Source organism: Orcinus orca, chromosome 3 (genome assembly GCF_937001465.1).
Source record: "Orcinus orca chromosome 3, mOrcOrc1.1, whole genome shotgun sequence".
Classification (NCBI taxonomy): Eukaryota; Metazoa; Chordata; class Mammalia; order Artiodactyla; family Delphinidae; genus Orcinus; species Orcinus orca.
This window is the reverse complement of record NC_064561.1, coordinates 162,105,633-162,126,349: the sequence shown is the minus strand read 5'-3', so window position 1 is coordinate 162,126,349 and position 20,717 is coordinate 162,105,633. Positions and strand designations below refer to the sequence as shown.

Here is a 20,717-nt window from a genome sequence, read left to right as displayed (position 1 = left end):
GGGAAGATCCCACATGCCGTGGAGTGGCTAGGCCCGTGAGCCATGGCTGCTGAGCCTGCATATCCGGAGCCTCTGCTCCACAACGGGAGAAGCCGCAACATTGAGAGGCCTGTGTACCACCAAAAAAAAAAAAAAAAAAAAAAAAAAAAAAATCACTCTCCTTTGAAAAGAAAAGCATGTGTTCTTTTGTGTAATCCATCTTAAACTTTAAAGTTTTTCATTCTGGGCAAAAGAAGTTTGCTCAATATTTTCCAAAATAAATATTTCTAGATGCACAGTAAGTTAGCAAAAGATGAGAATTTGAGCTATGCAAATTTTGAAAATTTTAGTGGATTATGTTTGTCACTAATTCCTAGTACTGAATCCTCTCAGTAGATCTTTTTAGAACTGTATTTAGTTTTTTGTTTTTGTTGTTTCTTTTTTTTTTTTTTTTTTGCATATTGCCTTTATTTTGCAGAAAATGTTTTGCTGATTGTCTTTGGCTATTTTTTTCAGAAGAAAAATATTGCCATTGTAGGTTTAACAATACAAGAGGCAATTACATATGCTCAAAATAAACACATTCTATTGGGCAGAACAGTGAAATTTCCATTTCAATTAAAGTCTGTTGTCCTCAACTATGAATTTATTATTTTGTCCCTAACAGCTTAACTATAAGTATGATAGCTGTCACAAAAGGAACCTGAAAACTACTCTGAAGCAACAAGGAATGCAATTGAAAGTATGCTTTTTATTTCACTAAATAAGATGAGTTGAGTTTATTAATTCTAGTGTGTCAAATCTTCTATATTCTGTAAGAGACACAAAAAAATAAGTTTCTGGATCTTAGCAAACAAAATGTTATTATGATCAAGTAATGGTGATTTAATAGTCCAACTGAGTTTTGTTTCCATGCTTAAATTCATCTGTAGCATATAAACACAACATAGGACTACACTTGTGTTGCAGATGATGGGTGGGGTTATTTTTTTGATGAACAACAGAACATATATTCCTTTTCATATTTTAAAGTGAAGTTAATAAGATTTTTTTTTCTTTCTTGACCTATGAGACTGTCATTTTGTACCTAGATCAAATCCTGAGTAAAACTGGTAGACATAAAAAAAAATAGTGTATATTTTAAGGAAAGACTTTGGTTTACATGGAAGGTGGTGACAGAGACATCCATGAGGTTATGAGGCCAAGGTGTGATATTGGCTGTCAGGAATATCTGTGGCCATGACGTGGTTCTTATAGAGTGAGAATCCTGAGGAGAAGGGACCTGAGATTACTTGGGTAAGATAGGGTTCACTGGGAATGGACTCCCAGCCCATTAGGTAGCTATGCTGTCTGAGACCCTGGTGTGAAGGTGCTCTGCTAGCTGACCACAGGTTGGGGTACTGATGCAGTCCTGTTGTGCTCAGGAGTAACATGATAGTATGTACACACATGCTGAGGCTGGGCTAAGTTCATGGGATCAGATCATGGACAACTTGCAAATGAATTGTCAGAATAGGTTGGAGAATTTTTCCAATGAGTGTATGGGCTAAGTATGAGCTTGTCCAAGTCGGGAGGGGTCCTAGGCACAGCTTTGAGGACAGGGACAGGGATGGGTGAACTGTGGTTCCTCAGCATAGAGCATTTTTCACAGCCATGGGTGGAGAAAAGTGAGACAGGACCTCCAAACTGAAGATGGGGGTTGACAGCAGATAGAAGGAACTGAGTCCAGGGATAAGCTACTTCCATTAGTAATACACAGGTTGCTGTTTGTCTCTGGGTTCTTCTGTCTTATCTTTGTGATCCCTGCTTCTTTTTGCATCATAGCAAGCCCTTGCAAATCAGTTGTATTTAGTTTTAAGAGCTGTAATCTCTTTCTGGTAAGCCTTGACAGATATGCATTGAGTCTTGAGAATGCCGTGGCTGGTAGTCATCCCCTGTAGACCCTCAACTCATACTATATGAATTTAGAGTTTTTATTTATGTAAGGAGTTCAATATGCAGATATGGCTTGGACTGACCCTCCAGGCACCCACTCTCTGTTCACACACTTCCAGAAGTGGTTGCTCTCCGTCACAAAATCCAAGATGAAACAACACATGGTGTTCGGGTCCCGGCCAGACATACTCAACTTCAGCACTGGGAACATCCTCCTGCTGTTATTGGTGACCATCACCTGGTTGATGAGCTCTCTGAAGTGCAGCCATATCTAACTTTTCTTGGTTGACACTGGGGTTACCCTTCTCCCTGCCAGCCTGTAGCTCTCACTTCAAGGAGCTCAGCTGGTGGTCCACTCTATTGCAGGCTATTCTACAAGTTCTGGACACCAAGGGAGATTGTCCTCTTGCTGACCCTTCTTCATGGCCCTCCAACCAAGACTTACTTACCCAAGAGCCATATTTAATTCCTTTCAACAGCCACTCTTCCGAGAAAAGAAGCAGCAAAAGTCCGCAGTTCCCAGGCAGAGACCTGTGAGGAGAAGACTTGAAGGTAGGGGAGGGGCAGAGGGGTGAAGATAGAGGATATTCCCCTTGAACTTCTGCAAGGCATGACTAAAGTAGCTCTTTGTGGCATTGGATTTGCTTCAAACAATTAAAAATCAGACTATTGACTAGCATACAAATATTTATAAAATATACAAATAAAACTATTGATATCTTTGAAGGCCATTTTTAAACAAAAGGAACATTTTTAAATGTGCCAGGATATAAATTATGGGTACCTCAGGATTATTATAACTTTTCTATAACATTTTATTAGATCTTTATGGTGTTTTTAAAAATGTTGGCCACTGATATTTGAAATTTGATAGGTATTTATAAAGTTTCCTCAAAGGATTCTTATGACAGCTAAAATTTTTGACTATTTAGACAGACACTTTTGGCTGGCTACTCGGTAAAGTACCACATGCTGTGATTATTACTTTTTGTGCTTTCCAAGTCAACACCCAGATGCCTGTGAACCTGACCTGCACAGAGTAGTTATTTCGGTTCTTTAAACTCCTGCCAAACTGTTGCAGTAGCTTTTTCATATGGGCAGATGGCCACTTCAGAACAAATCAAAATATAATATTTGGTCTCTGAACTTACTTTTGAATTCAAATCTTTGAATATGAATGCTAACTCATATTGAATTTTGGGTTTGACTAATTGCTTTGATGTTCTTAGGCAGTTTTCATGAAACATATTTGATCAAATAACTTAACATGGACTTCACTTCTTATTAGTTGTATAATGTCCCTTTTGGTGTGTTAAATGCAATAAAATTTTGAGGATATATACTAATATGTAGCTCCTACCCAGCATATGATGAACAAAATATGTATTAACAAGAGACATCAATCCATTTCTGAGGTTATGCACATAGTTTAGTGCTGAAATGCAGTAAAACTTTAAAATTTGTAATTTCTGGTCAGAGTTTATGAGAAACATGAATATGAGCAAAATAGGTAAATTTAGTGTTTTTTTTAACAAGGTAGGTATGGCACAGACTTCAAACTATAACACAGATTTCAAGCAAACAAAGGTAATTACATTGATTTAAGCAGTTCTTCCCCATTTATTCATATATATTTTTTGTCTTAATTCAGGCCTAGCTTAATTCACTCCTCCCTCCCTCCCTCCTTTCCTCCCTCTCTCCCTTCCTTCCTTCCTTCCTTCCTTCCTTCCTTCCTTCCTTCCTTCCTTCTTTCTGTCTTTCCTTCCCTTTCTTCTGTTCTGCCTTTCTTTCTCCTATCTCTTTAAACTGCAGTCCTGAGTAAAACAGATGGTTTCAAATTAATCTAATTAATTACAACTAAATAGCCACTTATGTCATTAAGCCAGGATACTTCCCTGGGCTACTCAGATCCAAATGTAGATTTCATATTTTCAATGGAACAATGTTTGTTAGAAAATATATTTCATATTGTATTATAATCTTTATAATGAGAAAAATGCTAATTAAAACCAAAACCATTAGTCATCTGTAAGATTTGAAATATATGAAAAGTTTGGTAACACTCTGTTGGTGAGGCTAAGGAGGAAAAAGCAGTCTAATATTTTGTTTTTCAAAATGTAAAATGGGACAACATCCATGGAGAAGATTTTATCAATATCTAACAAAATCATAGCTGTATTTGGCCTTTGACCTATCAATCCCTCTTCCAGGAATCTGTTCCAAAGTTCCAAAAGTACACTGACATTAGTTTGAAATGACATGTATCAAATGTTCTTCAATGTAACATTATTGGGACTAGTAACAAAATTGAAATCACCCCCAAAATCCAAAATTCTAACACCAAAATCCAACAGTTATATAAACTGCAATATATCTACACAGTGGATTACTATGTACTTGCACAAAGCAGTTGGGAAGATCTCTACAAAATGGATTAAATGCATTATATATTGTATATTTTGGAGTATAAATTGTTAAGTGATAAAAAGAAGTTGCAGAAAACTGTGTATAGTATGTCACCTTTTGTGTAAGAAACCCTCCCTTCCTTCCTTCCTTCTTTCCATCCTTCCTTCCACCCCTTTCTCTCTCTTTCATCTCTGTTTCTTTTCTTTCTTTATTATTTCACAATTTGTGTTTTTTTTAATATATATTTGCAAAAAAAAATAAGGGAAGGAGAGAAGAAAAACTCAGAAAAATTGTTCCCTATAAGGTAACTGTCTCTCCATTCTTAAAAGTGGGACATTGAAATCATCTACTATTATTACACTTCTGTCTATTTTTCTAGTCAATTCTGTCAGTGTTTGTTTTATATATTTAGGTGCTCTGATGTTGCATGAATATATATTTGTAATTGTTATATCTTCCTGGTGATTTGACCTTTTATCATTATATAATGTCCTACTTTGTTTTTGTGATAGTTTTTTGTTCAAATTGACAATAAATTTTAAGCATAATTAACTGTCATTAGCACAAATTCATGAACTGTATCTTCGCTTTTCTCATTTTTTGAAACCTTATAGTTATAATCATAGTTATTCATATTTGATAAATAAAATTATTTATAAAGAATTCAAGTTATAAGTAAATGGAAATGCATCATTCAATTTTTGTTTTCTTGCTAGTGGAGGACATTAAGCAAAACTAAGATTTTTAATTCATAAATATGGTAATAAAATTGAACAGGGGCTTCCCTGGTGGCGCAGTGGTTGAGAGTCTGCCTGCCGATGCAGGGGACGCGGGTTCGTGCCCCGGTCCGGGAAGATCCCACATGCCGCGGAGCGGCTGGGCCTGTGAGCCATGGCCGCTGAGCCTGCGTGTCCGGAGCCCGTGCTCCACAACGGGAGAGGCCACAACAGTGAGAGGCCCGCGTACCGCAAAAAAAAAAAAAAAAAAATTGAACATGTATTTAAAGTATTAAAATGGTATAACTGAAGAATAAAAGAAACATTATAATAAATGCTTTATTATCATTAATGTTAAATTCTTTTGATTACTGATTTTAATTGAAGATTTTAAAAATACACTATAAAAAATAAAAGTACATTATAAATATATTTGCATTATAAATCTATATTTAAAACTTGTAAATGTTGATAGAACTAATTGTCCTGTTGAATAATGGAACAGAGTTCATCTAATTATTTAACTTTTATGATCCTTGTGAAATAACAGTTAACTATTTGAAACGTGCTGTTCATTTTTGTATGTGTTTTACAGAAAGAAATTGTATTCTGTCATAGCTTACATTTCTAAATTCAAAAAGGCAAATATTTCAAGACCTTTATTATCTTGATCATTTTGACACACTTAAAAATTATCCAATTTTAACAAAGATGTCCTTACCAGGAAATGGTAAGTTCTACTGACGAGTTAAAACAAATGATCAATTATTATTTTTAATTATATTTGTTGCTGGGAAAAAGAAATTGTAGAAAACTAGTCAGAGAAGAAGGATTATATCCTTTAATTTGTAATAAATTTATTTGTAAAGATGGGTGATGTGATGCCTAGCTGTGAAAATAAGTAACATGACAAGTAAATATTAAAGCCATGGAAGTGATCTAAAAATACCTGGATAATTATTGCAGATTATATAAATGTGGGTTTCTGGGGTAGGATTGGAGGTACCAGCCACTTTCCACTGGAAACAAAGCTTCAGTGACTTATATTCTATTGCCAGAAGAACTGGGGAATTTAAACATAGAAATAGAGTAATTGGATGATTTATTTCATAAGCATACATTTTTAAATGTTGCTGATGACTTTTCTTGAAAGTAAAGCCAGAAGGATTTTAAGATTCTTAATTGTAAATATTAGAAATGATTATTATAATACTTTCCATGATAAAATTATTTGAAACTTACTCTTGTATATTCCCAATGAAAGGTGATTCTTATTTTTTATTGTGGCTAATTTAATGAAATAATATTTTATACAAAACACAATTTTCCTAACTTGGAAATTATAATTAATTAAATTAAGAACACATTTGAGTTTTGAGTGTTGTCATTTAGACTGTGGGCATTATCAGGGCACAATAATCCACTTGGTGAAAATTTAGTCTAGTTGAAGGCCAATTATTTTACTTCCTTGTAATTCACGTGATATGTCCTTGCAAATAGAAGCGGCCGCTAGCCAACTAACTAGGGAGAAACAAAGAGCCTTGGGTGGGTGATATTTCAAATTCAACAGTATAAAGCAAAGAAAAATAACATATTTTAACACATAAAAAATGCTAGAAAAAATGTTTACATGCATGATTCTAGTTTGGTAATTGCTTCTATTCTAAATTTTTTCATATCAATTCAACAATAAGCACCTTCCTATCATATAAATCACTATCACTTATAAGTGAGTAGGGTTGTAGTTTTAAAGCATTTGGTTTTATCAAGTAATATATGCTCATTAAAAAAATCACATGTTAAAGAATGTTTTATATTAAATATCAACAGAGTCAGAGCACTTCTTCACTTCTAAGTCTACTCTCCAGACAAATTCTTCACAATTGTTTATATTTTAGTTATTTCCTTTCTCAAACAATATATATTTTCTGAATTTATTAATATCAGATAACATTTATTATTCCCCCAATACCAAATATAAATATTTAACTCACTCAGGTCCTCTTCTCCAACTGTTTTAGTCAATTATGTTATTGTTTTGGTTTTTCTGTCAATTATCTTTAGTATAAACAATGTAATTAAACTCAATCATTTTTCTATAGTCCTTTAATTCAGTTTTCATACTTTATATGACAATTTTAATGCCCTTGCTTCTCTACCCAATTTTCTTCACAATCTGCTTTGTGTAAGTTACATTTTTATCATAGCTCTTGGATTTTCATTCCATCCTTAAACATAGCATCTTCTTTCCGTGGCCTGAAGATTGACTCAAAATTGAAAGTAAATAAACAATATTTTCATCATTATGGTTGCAAACATATTGAGCAATAAAATACCAATTATCTTCCCATCTTTAGGAGTTCACCAAATGCTCCTTGAGGGAGAACGTTAGGCTGAAAGAATTTCCTCAGTTGGTAAAAAATCATTTAAAATTATATTTGGAAAATAATTTCCATCCTCAGTTTCTGTCATTTTTGGAGGTTATATTGGCCATTTAAAAATTGCATGTACTGCTTTTATTCTCAACATTTTTCAGTTCTAAATCATGCTTATCATTATGTTCTACTACCTTTATTTCTTAAAAGTACCTGTAATGATCTCCACTGGAATTTTATTACCTTCTCTGTTGGGTTTTCTCTTTGTTTTTCTTTTATTATAACTTTCTTTTGCTTAATTTACATATTAGTTTCTTTTCTTCCCTTAAGCTCATAATGAAAGATCTTCATAAACTATGAAGTTAGCAAATAACATTTCTGAGTCCTAAGCACTATAGTGTTGATTTTATAGCTTAGGAATTTCTTTAATCTCCTAAAAATGAAATATATACATATATATAGACAGTATGTGTTCTCCCAGCTGATTGGTAAATAGAACTGTCTTCTATTTAGGTCCGTACTCAAGTGGGGTATTATAGGATGAGAGGCTACACACAGTAATCTCTCTTTTTCACCTGATCATAGCAGTCTGCCTTGCGGTTGATAGCACAAGCACCAAGCTGACAAAGGCTTTACTATGAATCAACATTCAGACTATTGATCTTATTTAGGATTTAAATGTTGTATTTAAATTTTTTAAAAAGTTTCATTTTGAAGTAATTGTAAGTTCATTAGCAGTAATAAGAAATAATGCAGAGGGGTCTCATGTACTCATTTCCCAGTTTCTCTCAATGGTGACATCTTAGATTATAGTACAATATCACAACCAGAATATTAATTTTTATGTAAGATGTGTGACAAGTCAAGGCTCAATTTTTTTTAACCTATCAGATTGCTCTAGTACCATTGGTTTAAAAGTCTATCTTTTCTCCATTGAATTGTTCCTTTCACTTTTGTCAAAAATCATTTGGGCATATTTGTGAGTTTATTTCTGAATTATCTGTTCTCTTCTATTGGCCTATGTGTCTATTCCTCCACTCACACCACACAGTCTTGATTACTAAAGATAGTATAAGGATGAATTGGGAGATTGGGATTGACATATATACACTATTGATACTACGTATAAAAGAGATAACTAATGAGAACCTACTGTATAGCACAGGGAGCTCTACTCAGTGCTCTGTGGTGACCTAAATGGGAAGGAAATCCAAAAAAGAGAGGATATATGTATATGTATAGCTGATTCACTTTGCTGTACAGTAGAAACTAACAAAATATTGTAAAGTGACTGTACTCCAAAATAAATAAATAAATAAATAAAGCAGTAATAAAAGAAAGATAAAGAAAAAAAAATAAGGCTTAAAATTGGGTAGACTGGCTTCTTCTACTATATTCTTCATTTTCCAAATTCTTTTTATTCTTCTAATTCCCTTGTTCTTTTCCATATATATTTTTAAATAATCTGGTCTATACAAAAATTCTTGCTGATGTCTTGATGAGAATTGTTTTAAAATTTTATATCAATTTTGGCATAATTGAAATCCTTACTGTTATGAGCTAAATTGACTCTCCCCAAAATTTATGTGTAGAAGTTTTAACCCCCCAGACTTAACAATATGAGAATGTGACTATATTTGGGATATGGTCTTTAAAGAGGTATTTAAATTAAAATGAGGTAATTAGGATGGGCTCTAATCCAACCTGATTTGCAATTAGGACACAGACACACATAGAGGAAGACTCTGAAGGTACAGAGAAGAGATGGCCATTTACGAGAAAAGAAGAGAAGCCTTAGGCAAAATAAAACCCTGCTGACATCTTGATCATGGACTTTAATAAGCCTCCAGGATTGTGAGAAAATATATTTATTTTATTTATGCTATCCAGTCTTTGATATTTTGTTATGATGGCCCTTGCAAAACTAACAGTTACCAAGCTGAAGTTTCCAATCTATAAACACTGAATGTCTTCCATTTATTTAGAACCTCTTTGATTTTTTTCATGAACATTTTATAGTTTTTTGATGACAAGTCTTGTAAATATTTGATTATTTGGATATATTTCTATAATCTCACTGCCCATATTTAATTCCTAGCAAATAGGTTTACAATTAATATTTTATGTTTGTTTTATATCCTGTATCCTTGCTTAACTTATTAATTCTAAAAGGGTATTTTTTTGAGTATATGTGTATTCCTAGACTTCAGTTTGTATATAATCATATCATCTGCGAATAGAGACAATTTTATTTCTTTCTTACCTACATATCTGTCTTTTAATTATTTTTCTTGCCTTACTGAACTTGCTAGAACACCTCATACTATGTTAAATGAGTGCGGTGAGAGTGAATATCCTTGCCATGTTCCTGACCTTGAGAAGGGAAATAATTCAGTCTTTCATCATTAAGTATAATGTTAACTTTGGGTTTTTGGTTTTCTTTTTGTGTTTGATTTCCATAGATGCTGTTTATCAAGTGGAAGAAGTTATTCTCTATTCCTATTTTTCTGAGAGCTTTTTGTTCGTTTGTTGTTTTTTTTTTTTTTTTTCGTTTGTTGTTTTTACAACATGAATGGTTGTGAAATTTGTCAAACCCTTTTTCTGCATTGAATTATATGACCATGGAATTTTTTTTTTCTTTAGGATTGGGTAAATTACATTGATAATTCTTGAATATTGAACTGGCTTTACATGCTGAGAATGAATATCAATTGGTAACAGTGTATAATTATTTTTATATATTGCTAATTCTATTAATATTTTGCTAAGGATTTCTACATTTATTTTATGATGGAAATTGGTGTGTAGTTTTCTTTTTGTGTATTGTCTTTTTCTTGTTTTTGTATTACTATAATAATACCGTCATAGCAATAGAAATAAAAATCCAGTATTTTACTTCAAAAACTGTGATCCTCATGGACAAGATCTGTGATTTCTGTCATTAAAGATGTGGGGATAGGGAACTAACAAGCCATTATTTTTAAGTTTAACACTTGTAATTTATTCTCTGGAATCATATGATCATTTATCATATGTGATTGCCAATAGGTGAATTTTACAACTACAGTAAGGGGTGGTGGGGTAGTACAAAGAGATTCTTCTAATACCAGACACAAAACTGAATTTCTGTGTAATTTAGAACAAATTGATTTAACCTAATGCAATTGAAATTTCTATGCTGTAAAATGGGAATTATGATGTCAACTATTAACAGTATTGGGGAAATCAAATGAAATAATATAAATAACATCTTGTAAGAACATAGATTTTTTAATAAGCTCGGTGAGAAATTAACTATATCTCTATTCTCTATCATCTATAGAAATAGAAAAAAATAGAAAGATGGATGTGGGCTGGGGATAAACAGGATTTCCATTTCCAACATCCATCATGTCCTTAAAAGAGAATGTAGACTAAGCTTCAGTGGGTTTGACAGGAAAGTCAGAATCCAAGTTGCTCATAAATATTTCACAGGAAGGACATAGATGCTGCTTAAAGTTCTTTCTGAATGGTGTTAGGTGACTTGATTCTGAAAAAGCTTTGAGCTTAGAAAAAATGAGCTTTGCGTATTGACAAGAGTCCTCACGTGGGAACAGAGTCAAAATTAACAGACTCTGCAACCCAAAGGAGGCTGGCTGAATATTCCCGCTACCTTTGCTCTGATCATGTGACCATCTCACACTTCTGTCACTTTCATTAAATAAAAATTAATCTTAACATATTTGGGCAGGAGTGGGGGTGGGTTGGCATGAGTGTCTACTCTGTCAATTTAAAAAATATCCTTTAGTTCTCATCACCTAATCAGCTCCATTTTCTCCCTTTTCTTTCTTTATCACTGCCTAACCTTGTCCCCTAGGAGTTTCAGACCTTGTTATTCATAAATGGCATAACTTCGTGCACCCTTTTCCTTTTTACTCAAAAGTTTTCTTTAAAATCAAAGGATTACTTGGCTGATTATAAAATTCTTGCATCACATATTCTTCTTCTCAGTATATTTTAGATACTGATCAAACTGTCTCCTTGCATGAATATTACTGTGAAGATGTCGAATCCATCTTGATATTTCACACTAGTAGGGGGCATGATTTTTTCCCCTCTTTCTCTTAGGATTCTTTCTTTGTACCTGAATTTTAACATCCTTACCAGAATATGCTTTGATTTGGAATGGTAAGTATGAATGTTAGGTTTCATTATTTCTTGGAAATCTATGAGCCCCTTCAGTCTACACATTCAACTTGTCTTTATTTCAGAAAAATGTTGAAAAAATTATACTTTAGACTCTTTCTATATTTTCATTTGCTTAGTTCTTCTTAAAAATATCAATAATGCATGTTAGATATACCTTTTTAAAGTCTAGCATTCCTTCTGTGATCATATTTACATTCCCCTTTTTCTCTCCCTGCTCCACCTCCCTCCCTTCCTCTCTTTCTTTCTCTCTGAGTCACCCTCATAACTACTTATAAACATCTAACTTTTTCCACCTATAACGGGCATTATTCTCTACACTGGCTTTTCATTTTTTGTCATATTGTGACATTTTGCAACTCAATTCTATATTCTTTGGACATCCTATAAAGTCTCTTTGGAATACTTTTTTCTCATTGTTCAAATTTCACTTATTACTTATAAAGATGATATTATCTATAAATTTTGTGAGAATAATGAGAAGCATTTCTTTCATTCCTTTGTTTTACTGTAACCATCTTTTTATCGGAAATGACAATTTACTGATTTAAAGAAAAATGTTTTGCGCATAGAGCACATACCATTTTCTTTCTAAGTATGATCCATCTTTGAATTATTTTTGCTGCTTGCCAGAGATGTTGACAACTGTGGTAACTGGGACTATCTGGGGCGTGGATTCAGAGGTGTTGACTCCAAACTCTTCCTCAACAAATTGCTTGGGTGACAGAAAAATCTTCTTTGGTATTCAGCGTACATTTGGCGGATGTGAAAACCATTCAATATTTAAGGATGGGGAAATTTATAGCTGATCACAGGTGACTAGAGTGATGGAATGGCTAAAGGTGTTAAGGGAAGAGGAGGGTTGTTCTTCATAGATCAAGAAACTGTCACTGCCTTAGACTACAGCTCATGGGACCATTTTCGCCCCAGAGCTGCTGACAGTATGAGGGGTAAGCTCTCTGTCTGTGTCTGCTACTGTTAGAAATGTATTCTTCTATTAAGCAAAAACCAGAAGCCCACTCTACCATTGCTGCTAAATTACTCTCAAAGTTGCTGACATTCACTGCTGCCTAAAATCACCTTTAAAAAAACAGCTTTATAAAATATAGGTTAAATATTATAAAATTCACCCATTTCACGAGCATTTAATTCAATAAATTTTTGTATATTGCAGAGCTGGTCTGCCTTTCTTTGCCTCCACCCCTGCATACTCTTCTCCTAGAATGGAGGTTCCATGCCAAGAAGACCATGAGCAAGATGCCTTCTTTTGTCGTTATGGTATTGCTACTGTCACAGCCCTTAGGTGCTGAAAGAAACTGAAATAGCAAAGTAATATTCTGTTTCTTCTTTCTTCCTTCTAAATTCCATCTAGTGCCTCCAACTGGCAGAAACTAAGAGAAATTCAGAAAGCTACGTTGTCTGAAATATGTGGCTTGCAGGTTTATCCCTCAAAAGTAGAGAAGAAAGTGCAGAAAGGAAAGTGTAATATTGAGAGCCCATCGTATTGAAAGCTAGAGTATCCAGAGCAGCCCTCAACTTATAAAATCATGGATTGCCTCCTCTATTCCTGTCTTAGCCCATTCAAGATGCTATAACAAATTACCGTAGACTGGGTGACTTATAAACAACAGAAACTTATTTCTCACACTTCTGGAGGCTGGGAAATTCAAGATCAGGTGCCAGCAGGTTTGGTGTCATTCATTCATGAGGGATCTGCCCTTATGACCTGATCAGCAACCAAAGGCCCCACCTCCAAATGATATCCCATTATAAATTAAGTTTTAACATATGAATGGGGACACTAACATTTTGTCTATGGCAATGCTTTTCCTTCTCTCCTCTATTCAGCTCTCAGTGAAGCAACTTTCAGGCTAGGAAAGAAAGTGTACAGATGGTTTTATTTATTTTTATTATTATTTTTATTTTTATTTGCCAGGTATCTGCTTTTCTGTCACAAATATCTGGGTCCCAACAGGATATATTCCACAGTACCCAGAGCCTTCCTATAACTCTTGATGTCTTAACTGTCATTTTGTAGAGATTATGCAGAATAAGATACTTAAATTTTTGGAAATGCAAAAATATCTTGGAGACTGAGGAAGTTTGTGAAAATAAATATCATGCACTCTTGTTTAGGTTAATGTTTCACATTTTTTGTCTAGTATAATTCTATTTGTATATTGAAGTTTTTTTTTTCTATTATATTAAATCTTGAAGTTTCTACTCTTCTTTTGTTCTTTGGGGCATTTGCCAGGGATTGAAAAGATGAGATTGAAATAAGATGCTTTTATTCCACTGATTTTTAACAGAAAATTTGCATTCTCTACTTCCAGTCTGTCTGAAACAAGTTTCTAATTGTCTCTCAGGAGAAACAATACTGTTCCTTCACTCAGTACTTTTTGTTTGTTGTTGTTCCAAAGTTCATATCATGGGTCTGTCAAAGCAAAATTATAAATTGCAAGTCATTAAGGTAAGGTGAATGCCCATCTGTGTAAGAACATGTCAAAGAAATATTTACCCAGTTGTAATATCACTGGCCAATCTACTATCTACTACTGTATATAGTATGTGTATTAATATCCTAGGGTTGCTATAGCAAAATACTACAAGTATATGACTTAAAGCAACAGAAATTTATTTTCTCACAGTTCTGGTGCCTAGAAGTCTGGAACTGATGTGTCAGCAGTGCCAGGCTCCCTCTGGAGACTCTCGGGAAGAATACTTCATTGCCTCTTCCTAACTTCTGATGATCACTGTCAAACACTTGGCGTGCCTTGACTCGAAGTTTCATCCCTCCAACCTCTGTCTCCACCATCACATGGCTGTTTACCCTGCGTGTCTACCTCTCTGTGTCTCTTTCTCCTTATAAGGACACTAGTCATTGGACTTAGGGCCCACCTCAATCCAATATGACCTTACCTTAAGTTGGTTAAATCGCAGAGACCCCGTTTCCAAATAAGGTCACATTCACAGGTGTCTGGGTTCAGGAACTCAGTATATCTTTTGTGGGGACACAATTCAGCTCACAACAGTACTAGATATTATTAGTAGCATGGAGCTGGAAGATCTGGTAGATTTTTAGACCAATGGCAGCCAACATATAGTATATTAATATTTATATCAAACTGACTAAAATTACCTAAAAATTTCCAAAAATGAATAAATCTTCAACTTTGAAACTACTCACCTGCTTATTCCATTTTCTATTCAAAATAAATATACAAAGTATGATGTGTGTGTGTGTGCACGTGCTATATGTATCTACATGGATTTATGTGTAGGACTTTTCAAAATCCTCATTTCTTATTTACAACTGTAAAACTGAATTCTGAAGCTTAGACTAGAAAGAAATCAGGGCTTCACGTTGAGGTGGTAAAGTTACACATACATTAATTCTGATAACTAGATTATTCAACCAATTACTTTTTTTTTCTTTTTTTAATTGAGATACTATTGACATATAACACTGTGTAATTTTAACCAAAGATAGGAAATCTGAGAGGAATGAAATATTATGATAAAACATCATAGCCTAATTGAAGTTGGGGGACAAAGTTTTGGTTGCTATGACAGTAAATTACTCTTAGTTTGAGTAAGAGCTTCTCACATACCACTATGTTCTACTTAAACATGACTAGGATTTCAGGTGATCCTATGACCAGAGCTACTCATCATCAACTGGGCAAAATCATATCATTAAGCCATAAAGTCAAGTGGGCACAGCAGAAGTTGACTATATAATGAAAATGATACAATCAGGATTAGGCCAAACAGTTTGAATTTGACTTCCTATCTTCTAACTGTATTTTTTTTTCTTTTCTGTCATTATCCAAGATAATTTTCTTTTTCATGAGTAGTCCTAAATGGTTTCTTTACAAATCTATCATGGTAGTTTTGATATTAATTTGGGGGATGGAAATAGCAATAATAATAAATGTACATAGGGCATTCCAGTGACTTCTGGAGAGATATGTTCTCCTGATCTGAAAGGCAACAGGAAAAGGAGAGAGAGGGCACAGCCTCTGAATGTTTTTATGTTTTTTCAGAAATGCAGTTACCATAGAAATTCAATGCAGAGTCATGTTAAGCGGTTAAAATATACAAGCAACCCATCTTAAACACACTACATAAGGAAAAATCTGAATTTTGTTATATCTAGTGTAACACATTTAAATTAACATTACTATCAAACACTCAGTAATTTGGTATTGTAAATCTCTTAAAAACAAAATTATCATAAACTTCAAACAAATAAGTCTTTCACAGCTTAAAAACAAACAAACAAGCAAAAAATGGGGCCTCAGGTTAGGATTCAATGTGACTTTTTCAATTTTGAAAAACTCATGAGTTTAATAGGAGTTAAGAAGAGGAAGGACAGGGGAGAGATTGCTAAAGGATTTCTTCCTGGGGTGATGCAAATATTCCAAAATGAGATCGTGGTGATGCTTGCAGAACTCTGTGAATACACCAAACAATGAACACTTAACCACTAATGCTAAACATTGCACGCTTTAAAGTGGTAAAATGTATGGTAAGTAAACTATATTTCCATAAAGCTGTTATTTTGAGAAAAACAACTTATGATAGGCAGTCTCTTCCTGGGTGCTGGCATTGTATATAAAGATCATATATTACCTAGTTTCTGAAATGTGACCACTTTTTTCTCTAATCAAACTCAGGAGTATATTTTTTCTCTTTGAGTACAATTAAAACAAAATTTTTAAAAGTAAATGATTCAAAACACAATTTAATTTATACCAGAACATGAATTTTATTAATTTGTAATTAATTTTAAAAACTGATTAAGACTGTAACTCTTAAATTTTTACCTAGATTTACTCATTCTGTTTCCTTATCCATAAAATGGGGGCATTTATCATATAATTAAAAAACATGTAAAGCAATTAGAATATTTCCTAGTGCCTAGAACGTGCTTTGTAAATATTTATTATTATTAATAAGTAATGCACAGGCTATATTCACTTCTCCAATAGAATATTTTTATACTTTACCAAATAAATTTCTTATTTTCCAGTATTATTTTTTCCTCAATTTTTTTCACAAGCTGTCCACTCGAGAACACAAGAATTTTTTTTTTAATTTATTTTTTATTGACGTATAGTAGAATTACAGTGTTGTGTTAATTACTGCTGCACAGAAAAGTGACTCAGTTACACATTTATATACATTCTTTTTCACATTCTTTTCCATTACGGCTTACCACAGGATATTGAATATAGTTCCCTGTGCTATACAGTAGGACCTTTTTGGGTTTTTTTAAATACATCCACTTTTTAAAAAAATAAATGTATTTATTTTATTTTTGGCTGAGTTGGGTCTTCATTGCTACACGCAGGCTTTCTGTAGTTGCGGTGAGCGGGGGCTACTCTTCTATGCGCTGTGCAGGCTTCTCATTGTGGTGGCTTCTCTTGTTGCAGAGCACGGGCTCTAGGTGCATGGAGTTCAGTAGTTGTGGCACACAGGCTTCAGTAGTTGTGACTCGCAGGCTCTAGAGTGCAGGCTCAGTAGTTGTGGCAAAATAGTCAATAATTTAATACTGAATGGAGAATTAAGGACTCTAGAGCTAACCCTAGTGGCCCCAGTGGTCATAATGACTGTCTTCCATTCAGCCTGCTCTCTTCTCATATTGATGAGAACAATTCAACAAAATTCAAATAAATATCTGCAGATGTCGAGGAAGGTGGGACAGCATAGTTGACACTGGGCTTAACTGTTCTGGAAAACGTGGTCCCAGTAGGCATACACGCTGGTACATTTTCCCCACCCGCCGCTCCCCGGGAGACGGGAGACCAGCCGAGAACACAAGAATTTTAAACACCAATCTTCAGCTCAATTAGTTTATAAAGTAGGTGTGAAATCACAAAACTTCAAGATATTGTCTATTTTTTTCAGAAGTCACAGGTCTTTTCAGGAATTAGGAGGTTCCCATCACATATGAAAACAAAGTAACATTGTTAAAAGAATACCATTCAACTGGCATAAACATTGAAACATTCTTTAAGAAAGAATTCTTCAGTTTTATAATTTAGTGAATTCTAAGCTCCTATTTACCATTTCCACACCTAAAATCTTGATATTAATCCAATTCCTCATGCTCAGTTCAGTAATGATTATGCATTCTCATTATGAAATTTGGAACTTACCTAGTTGTACCTGTGAGTGGATGGATGCAGCAACCCCAGCCAGACAGAGGGGTGATTACCAAGGTCTCGGTCCCTTTAGAAATTTAAGTTTGGGCCACAACAGGGCCAGATTCATGGGCACTTGACCTGGGCAGTCCCACAGGTCAAATGAAGGGCCCCATACTTAAAAGAACCTCATGCTTGGTCTATTGCTCTGCTGTCACTGTTTTGAAATTCTTAGTAATTTTTGAACAAGGAGTCCTACATTTCATTTTGCACTGAACACAGAAAATTATATAGCTAATCCTGGGTCATAAAGCCAGGTAAACTACCAAATCCTGTGGTAATAATTAAGGGTAGGAGGAAATTAGTATAGGTGTTTGAGGAGGGAGAGGATGAGTATTAATGATACCCTGAACCTACTTGCAGCAATGGTGTCTGTGCCTCTTCCCACTAACCTCTCATAGGTTTCTCCTCAGAAACATGGACAAGAACTACGGAGGAGGGACTTCCCTGGTGGCACAGTGTTTAAGAATCCGCCGGCCAATGCAGGGTACACGGGTTTGAGCCCTGGTCCGGAAAGATCCCACATGCCGTGGAGCAACTAAGCCCGTGTGCCACAACTACTGAGCCTGCACTCTAGAGCCCGTGAGCGACAGCTACTGAGCCCGCATGCCTCAACTACTGAAGCCCGCGTGCCTAGAGCCTGTGCTCCACAACAAGAGAAGCCACTGCAATGAGAAGCCCGCGCATCACAATGAAGAGCAGCCCCCATTCGCCACATCTAGAGAAAGCCTGCACACAGCAACAAAGAATGGACATGGCCAAAAATAAAAAATAAAAATAATTTAAAAAAAAAGATTCTGGTTCAAAAGATAAAATGCATATACAAAGCTTAAAAAAAAAAATGATGGAGGAGCTGTTTTCCAAACCTCATGCACAGAGAAGAGAATCTGTATGAAGCAAGGGATGGATGGGAAGTGTCTTGCTTACATCTCTATTCAAGGAAGACTTCTGCAGGAAGGATAGCTGGTTGACAGCCTCCAGCTGCCCCAAGACTGGCCAATGTGTTCTTGCCAGACTGCTTCCCCAGTGACTATGCACTTTGACGTACTAGAATCACTATATTCCTGCCCACCCCTAGATTCCTAGAATCCCTGTAATGGTAGACTTTGCTTAGGGAGTCTGATTACCTAGTCAGTTAGCTAGCATCCTCTCTCTCTCTCTTTCAAATATATATATAATCGCTATTGGGATCATGGGTAAATTTTTGTTTCTTTCACCCTGCTTTGCTTATGTGCATATTATTTTTTTTTCTGCAAATACATGTGCTACTTCAAGGACTTATAATATTGTTGGAAATCATCAAGAATAACATATCTTGTGATCTGTTTTAAAGGAATAAATGATTTCACCCACCTACATTTACTGACTACTCATGAAATGCAAAGCTTCACCTTACTTTACCCTATCATCAGAAAAATGATTCCAGTTTTGGTACAAAAGGATACTTCCAAGTATCCTTTCTGCAAGATTGTAGAAAAGCAATCTCATATATATTACATGATAGCTTTTACATGAATTACTGAGGCTGCAAATCAGTGGGCAATGTATGTGGACAAATACTCAATGTTTTAATTTTTTTTAAGTATAGGTTGCACTTTTGCATTTCATGGTGCCTTTTAGAATTAACTATATCTTTATTTTTTCTTTAATGTCATGAACTATGTTTTGAAATATTCAAACACATGAGAAAAAGGCTTATTGAAGTAAATATTCTGCAATTAGTATTTCTCCTGCCACTTATACCATGATTACATGAATTGTAAAATCACTGCTTTTGAGTATTAGGAAAAAAATAGAAGGAATCATAATTATAGGCAAGTTTTATTAGGAAATGTTTAGGTTAACTCAAATTCAAGTATAAATAGGATTTTTTTAAATCTCAGTTTATAGTTACCACAAGTATGTGTGATAAGTTAAGTTTTGCTAACCAGTAAATTGGGGTGGTCCTTGAATCTTCCTTTGGCAGTTCCTCCCCTTCATTTCAAATCAATCAGAAAGTCTTACAGACTCTACGTCCTAAACCTTTCTTGAAGCCCTCTCCTCCACCCTATTTCTGCTGGCATTGGGCTCATGCTCATTTTTTCTTCATTTGAGTGCTCACATTCTGGCCTCCCTTCTGACTCTCCACATTGTTGCCAGTGTGATTGTTCTGAAATGGAAATATGGTCATTCCTCTGCAATTCACATCTGTCATTGAGTTCCCAGAGCCTAGCTTGAAGTAAAATACTTGTTGGCAATATATTTGAGAACTTTTGTGATCTTACTCCTGCTTGCTTCTCAGACTCATCCCTGTCTGCCTACAAAACCTCTCTGCTCTGGCTCTGAACTCCCTGTCATCATTCAAAAGTTCCATGAGTTTTCACAGCCCTGCAAGTTGCATCTTCCGTTGCCACTGCCTGGAATATATTCCCCTCAGCTCAATCCTGAAAAATATAACTCATTTCTCTTTTTTCACCTATATGTTTTCTTAAGTTCATGATTAACATTGCCATTTTAAAAAACCTCAATGCAAAAAATTTAATTTTCACACCATAAAATAATTTAATATTTCTGTATAAAATGTTCTTTTGTTTCCCATTTCAGAATAACTAAACCATAATATCACATGACAGTTTTTCTCAGCTGATTTCACTGATTTTCCCCCAGCAGATAAACAACTTACCTTGAATTAAACACTTCCTTCTCTGCCCTTTGCTGCATGCTGAATAAAGCTCTAATAAACATCTTCAGGTATTGCATGTGGCAAACATTCTAACATGTCCAGGAAATTCTTAAAGCCAGAGACTCTCTTTGTTTGTTTCCATTCCCTAAATGTCTTGGATACTTGCTACATGGCAAGTACTCATGTAATATTTGTTTAGAGAATGAAAGATAGCAAATAATTAAGAATAAAACTTGATTTTTTAGTGTTA

General features: G+C 34.6%; 1 pseudogene; it reads right to left on the bottom strand.

Annotated features, from left to right (window-relative positions):
- Nucleotides 1-1,287: 1,287 nt before the first annotated feature.
- Nucleotides 1,288-20,505, bottom strand: LOC125963974 (T-box transcription factor T-like; annotated as a pseudogene).
- Between the last annotated feature and the right edge of the window lie 212 nt (nt 20,506-20,717).